Source organism: Dreissena polymorpha, chromosome 8, assembly GCF_020536995.1.
Source record: "Dreissena polymorpha isolate Duluth1 chromosome 8, UMN_Dpol_1.0, whole genome shotgun sequence".
Lineage (NCBI taxonomy): Eukaryota > Metazoa > Mollusca > Bivalvia > Myida > Dreissenidae > Dreissena > Dreissena polymorpha.
The window spans coordinates 106,615,159-106,621,158 of record NC_068362.1 but is presented as its reverse complement, the minus strand read 5'-3'; the positions used below and the strand labels follow the sequence as shown (position 1 = coordinate 106,621,158).

Sequence of the window (6,000 nt, the reverse complement as noted above, 5' to 3'; positions counted from 1 at the left end):
ATTCTCGCAGAGAGTAATAATTTTTCGTGTCCGTTTGATTAGATGCTTAAACAAGTAGAAATACATTTCTCATGACAATAATAATAAATACTTTCAAAGAGCAAACAATTGCAGTTTTGTGGACATCCCAATTCTTAGCCAAAACACTATTGACTTACATACAATCTTTTCTGTCTTTACAATTTTTTTTCAATCGAAACATCTTCATTCCTTTTCATAAGCTAATGTTGTATTAAATGTGCAATGCCTGCAGCGGTTTAATTTTTAATTACAAATATTTTGTGAGATATTCTTTTTTTTTAGTATTTACGTACCGGTAACTTTAAAATTTAGAATACGTCTTTTCAATATTATATTGATTAAGGATCAACTTGTAGAGCTGGATAGGAAATTAGCTAAATGTTCCCTTTAAGTTACAAAAAAACAAACATATTTTGAAACCAATTTGAAAACCTTATATAGGGAATTTTAGGCAGTCAAAAGTTAAAAACATTTTTGACATTTTATTTAGGGCCAATTACCAGCCAGGAAAAAGACAAAAACAACAATAGCTAACCTTGGCCACCATGTTGTTCCACTGCTGCTGTTTGAAGTCCGGGGATAGTTGCGAGCCCATGGGCATAATTATCCTTCTGCTGGGACCCACAATGCTCAACCTGGATGGCGGCTGTAGGAGCCCGGATGGCAGTGTTTTTTTTCACAAATATTGACACAATATAGATACATCAGGCCTTTTCCTAGCCATTTTGGGAGAAAAATGCAGTTCATGTGAAGTCCACTGATTTGGAAAAAACTTATCAAATTTAATATAACACTTTATAATAATTATTAATTAAAAATCATATAAATTATAGTTATATACTTTGTTAGTTATTTATGAAATAAATTTGAGATATATTTGTCATGATTATGAAACAGTTCTATATTTTTTTTTTTTTTTTTTTACTTCTGGAGGGGATTTTTTTTACAAAATGGGGGAAAAATATATACTCTTTTTTGAGGGGAATGGGGCCGAATATCGGCCCCGAAATTGCTATAAAAAAAACACTGGATTGGTACCGCAGTGACATTGGGCCTGAAGTACCCTTTCTTTTGGTGTTGTGGCACTGTTCATTAGCTCAGCGGCGTTTTATGGGAATGCAAGTGATCTAAAAAAAGATATTATATGTGAATTTGAATAACCTCGCACCAACCAGTCTATTTTGATGCGATGGCAGTATGGGAAAATTATTGATGCATGCGCTTATAAACCATACCAATATAACAATCCCACTGGGTGGATCGTTCTTCTTGACCCCCTGAGTACTACGTAAACAATGCATCGATTCTAACCTTTATTGAATTACCAAGGGGAGCTTACCTGTTGAGATGTTGGGACCGTTTTAGAGTGAGGGAACCTGGTGACCCCACTGGTGAGGGTAAGGCGCCTGGGAAAAGATGAGGAACATCTGCATTAATCACAGTAATGTATTCAAGCACCAGTAAAATATAACCAACAAGCAAATTTGTTGAATTGATATCCCCCGCCAATATGCTTCTGGACACAAAAGTGTTATATTTGACACTAAAAAAAGCATTTTTTCAAGATACAAAGGGCCATAACTCTGTTATTATCATATGGTTTACAATGCCATTTGGCGTGCATCATTCTCTTATCCATATATATACTCATACCAAGTTTCAATGAAATCCGCCAAAGCACGTCCAAGATATCGCTCTGGACGGCCGGTAGTACGGAAAAACAGACAGACGGCCAATGCCAAAACAATATCCCTCCGCCTATTACTGGGGATAAAAATAATAAAATGGCATCAGGAAGACAGTGAACTTTGTTTCACAAAATCATTTTTATTATGTTTTAATTATGTTGATATAAAATGAATATGTACAGTACATTTTGTACAAATACCGTCTTACTTGCTTAATTTACTCCAGAGGCAATACAACATGTATATATATTATACAACTAATTTCATACATTCACTTTCAGATGGTACAAGTTGACCACTTTAATAGAAAAAAATCCTAGCTACCAAAATGTATATGAATGACCAGGAAATTTAGATAATATTGTTTGTAACAAGTTTATTTTGATTGAAATACACAAAACAAGAGATGTTATTTTTCAGAAACACAATGCCCCCTACTGCATCGCTTTGTTTTTTTTATCATTTGGAAAGTACAGATAATTATCTCCCTTTGAAGCTTATTACTTCCCTTGGATTTGTTTTTGTGACTTTTGACCTTGAAGGTTGACCTTGACCTTTCACCCCTCAAAATGTGCAGCTCCAATAGATACACATGCATGCTAAATATCAAATTGCTATCTGAAGCAACATAGAAGTTATGAGCATTTTTCGAAACCTAAATGCAAAATGTGACCGACAGACAGACAGACTGACGAACGGACAGTCCGATCACTATATGCCCTCCTTCTGGGGTATAAAAATCACAAATTAACCATCTGGATAAGGTAACCTCGTTTGTCCTGAAGTCCACACTCAAGAGTCCACTGCAGCTTATGTCTGCCCAATGCTTGACAGAGTTTCCTGTCGTTCAGCTGTTTAGACAGCCTGCTGGTCTGGGAAACCGATCTTCGATTGTATAACTCTGAGAAGAAAATCCAATCTTTTATTTCTTTGTTTATAGAACACTCCACACATTACAATGTGTTTATTTGTTAATGCGTTGTTTTTTTGGGGACCAAATAGAGCAGTTTTTCAGTCATGGACATTCAGTCAGTAAGTTTACATTCCCTTCCTTGTATTGGGTAAACTGGTTTATAAGAAAACAAAATATACATACTTATGCTTATAACTGAAAACTGCCTTACTTCGGCATGAATGCTCGTAGACATTATTTCATGACCAATATCTGCACAAGTTATGTGGTAACATTTAGAATTAAACGTAATTTCTAATGCTCAACAAACTCAGCTTACCACAAGAGCTGTCTCCATAGGATGATATATGCCCCCGAAAAACGCGTTGATAGTTATTATAAGACGGCTAATTAGCAGAACGAATTTTCGAAACCTTAATGCCGACCCTAACTTTAAGGTCATGGCCACAGGGGTCAAGATTTGTGTGTGTATGGAAAGGCCTTGTCCTTATACACATGCGTACCAAATATGAAGGTTACATATGAAGCGACATAGAAGTTATGAGCATTTTTCGAAACCTAAACGCAGATTTCGAAACCTAAACACAGACCCTAAGTTCAAGGTCAAGGTAACAGGGGAAAACATTTGTGCGTATGGAAAGGCCTTGTCCATATACACATGCATACCATATATGAAGGTAAAATCTGAAACGACAGAAGTTATGAGCATTTTTCGAACCCTAAACGCATATTACAAAAAATCAATGCGGACCCTAAGTTCAAGGTCAAAGGGGTCAAAATTTGTGTGCGTATGGAAAGACCTTGCCCATATACACATGCATACTAAATATAAAAGCTACATCTAAAGCGACATAGAAGTTATGAGCATTTTTCGAAACCTTAACACAGATTTCAAAACCTAACCGCGGACCCTAAGTTCAAGGTCAAAGGGGTCAAAATTTATATGCGTATGGAAAGGCCTTGTCCATATACACATGCATAACAACAATGAAGGTTACATCTAAATAGACATAGACGTTATGAGCATTTTTCAAAAAAGTGTGACGGACAGACATAAAAACAGACAGACAGACAGACAGATGAAAAGTGCGATCACTACATGCCCAACTGTGGGGCATACAAATATCTTACATACAAACTACGGCTGATCTTTAAACTGTCCTATCTGATAACAACTTGTACAGTAGATACATCCGTTTCACAATCTACAATTTAACTGTCAATGATACCCGGTAGACTGTAAATGGCTTGTCCAACCATATACAATGGAAAGTTGGAAATCCTCTAAACTGGGACAATTATAAAACTCATGTTAAGAGAGCATTGCATTTTGGAGTGGAAGTCATTTACCCGAGTGTCTGATAAATCCCTACAAAGTGAAAAATGGGTCAAACAATAAGTAGGAGTTACCATTTTTAAGATATATTTATCCTTAATACAATTTGTTTTTATTTTAAACATATAGTGAACATACCCTTATATGAGTAGTATGTTCATTTAACAAAGATGTTACATAATATACATGTATGTTCTAATTTTTATTCACAGCAACACAATGTTCACTAAGCTCTTATGATTGATTTGTTTACTTGTCAATCTGGATTATATCCTGGAAACGGGCTCGGGAGCGTTTCAATCAGCCTTTGGCTTTCGATGCAATCAAACTAAAATAATTAGGTTTAACTAAGCAGCAACATAAGCATAATTCTGCTATGGTGCAAGTCACATTTTGAAAACTTGTATAGTGAACTAGACAATGACACCTACCAAATTTGTAAAATTGCAATCAAATACATGTGATACAAATGTGCTGTTTAGATCGTTCATAAAACAGTTCCGTGACATAGACAGCTCAGACTATTTTGTAAATAGTGGAGCTTATTATTTAAACACACTGAGACTACTTAGCTCTCACATTGTAACAAACATAGTATATACACAAGACAAGAGAAGCTACTATATTTTACCGTATTAACATCGCCTCTGTGGATGTCACCCTTAGCATCATCGTTGACTCAATAGCAATTTCAGGAGATTGTTGCACTCAGTTTCCACAATCGTCATGTTGCAAACCCTGCTGAGGAGATTGTTGTTGTTGAAGTGCTCTGCAGTTTGTCAGGCTTGCTCTATCCGGGTCCTGGATGCGAGGACTAGCGCTGTCCCGGGAGACGGGACATCGCCAAGTATCCCTGATGACTGTCAGGTTGACTACGTTCATCTAGGATTAAAACCTGTTTAATACCGGAAAAAACCTCATAGAGTGTATCTAATGTCCGATGTGTTTCCTTCTTCAACCTGAGAAGTTTACTTTTATTCTCCCAATTTATGTTCTATTTAAGAACTGTGATCAAGATTAACACAACAAAACATTCCACATTGGAAATACATGACTGCAATACACAACACACTTACTCAGTCCACAAATCTTAAATCTTAAAATAAGCCTACTAACCTTAATGCGTTTCCTGATCAGATTTCACTTTGGAGACATGGGTTGGGACAGGAGCTGACAGTGTATGTTTGGTCATTTAGTCTGGTTTGGTGTCCACTGCCATTTCGTGAGTCACATGAGTCTGTAACAGCCGGTCAGGGGCTTGAGTGTGGCTTAGCTGGTCAACTTGGCTGACCGCTTTGTTGTCTATGAATCCATAAGGGCTTGACCGGTTACCGTGGAGGGTTAGGGGCTGGGGGTTAGGGGCTGTGCGGGGGGGGGTAGGGAGGTGGGAGTGAGAGGGGGGTTTAATGTGGGGTGTGGTAATTTATTAGAAGATGCTTAAAAAAAATGGGGGGGGGTGATATCCTCTTTTCATTAAACATGAAATTTTAACTTATTGCATTTGTTTCCCCTGTATATAAGAAAGATATAATAATTTATTACCTCCCCTGTCCTGCTTATATTTATATTAATCAACAAAATTAAACATTAACACAATATTTACAAGGGATGTTCGTAAAACATGCATGCCTCCTATATGGGCTATAAGTTGTAGTAGCAGCCATTGTGTGAATACGTTCAAGTGGTGGTGGTGGTGGTGGTGGTGGTGGTTATGGGGTGGTGTACAAAAATGCAGTCAGCCTTACATATGGTAAAATGTTAATAAATTACAAGGGATGCAAATGCTGTAACCTTCACCTGTGACCTTGACCTTTGACCAAGTGACCTCAAAATCAATAGGGGTCATCTGCGAGTCATGATCAATGTTCCTATGAAGTTTCATGATCGTGGGCCTAAGCGTTCTTGAGTTATCATCCGGAAACCATCTGGTGGGCCGACAGACAGACAGACCGATCGACATGAGCAAAGCAATATACCCCCTCTTCTTCGAAGGGGTCATAATAATATTTAAAACAACAGTTATTGACACTTTTCTAGCTAGT

General features: G+C 37.2%; 1 long non-coding RNA gene across 1 annotated transcript; it reads right to left on the bottom strand.

Annotated features, from left to right (window-relative positions):
• Window positions 1–1,360: 1,360 nt before the first annotated feature.
• On the bottom strand, window positions 1,361–4,724 carry LOC127843051 (uncharacterized). Its single transcript, XR_008032069.1, has 4 exons — window positions 4,590–4,724; window positions 4,212–4,286; window positions 2,479–2,610; window positions 1,361–1,427 (listed from the first exon to the last, which is right to left on the bottom strand). It is a non-coding gene; the product is annotated as an uncharacterized LOC127843051 (long non-coding RNA).
• Window positions 4,725–6,000: the final 1,276 nt, after the last annotated feature.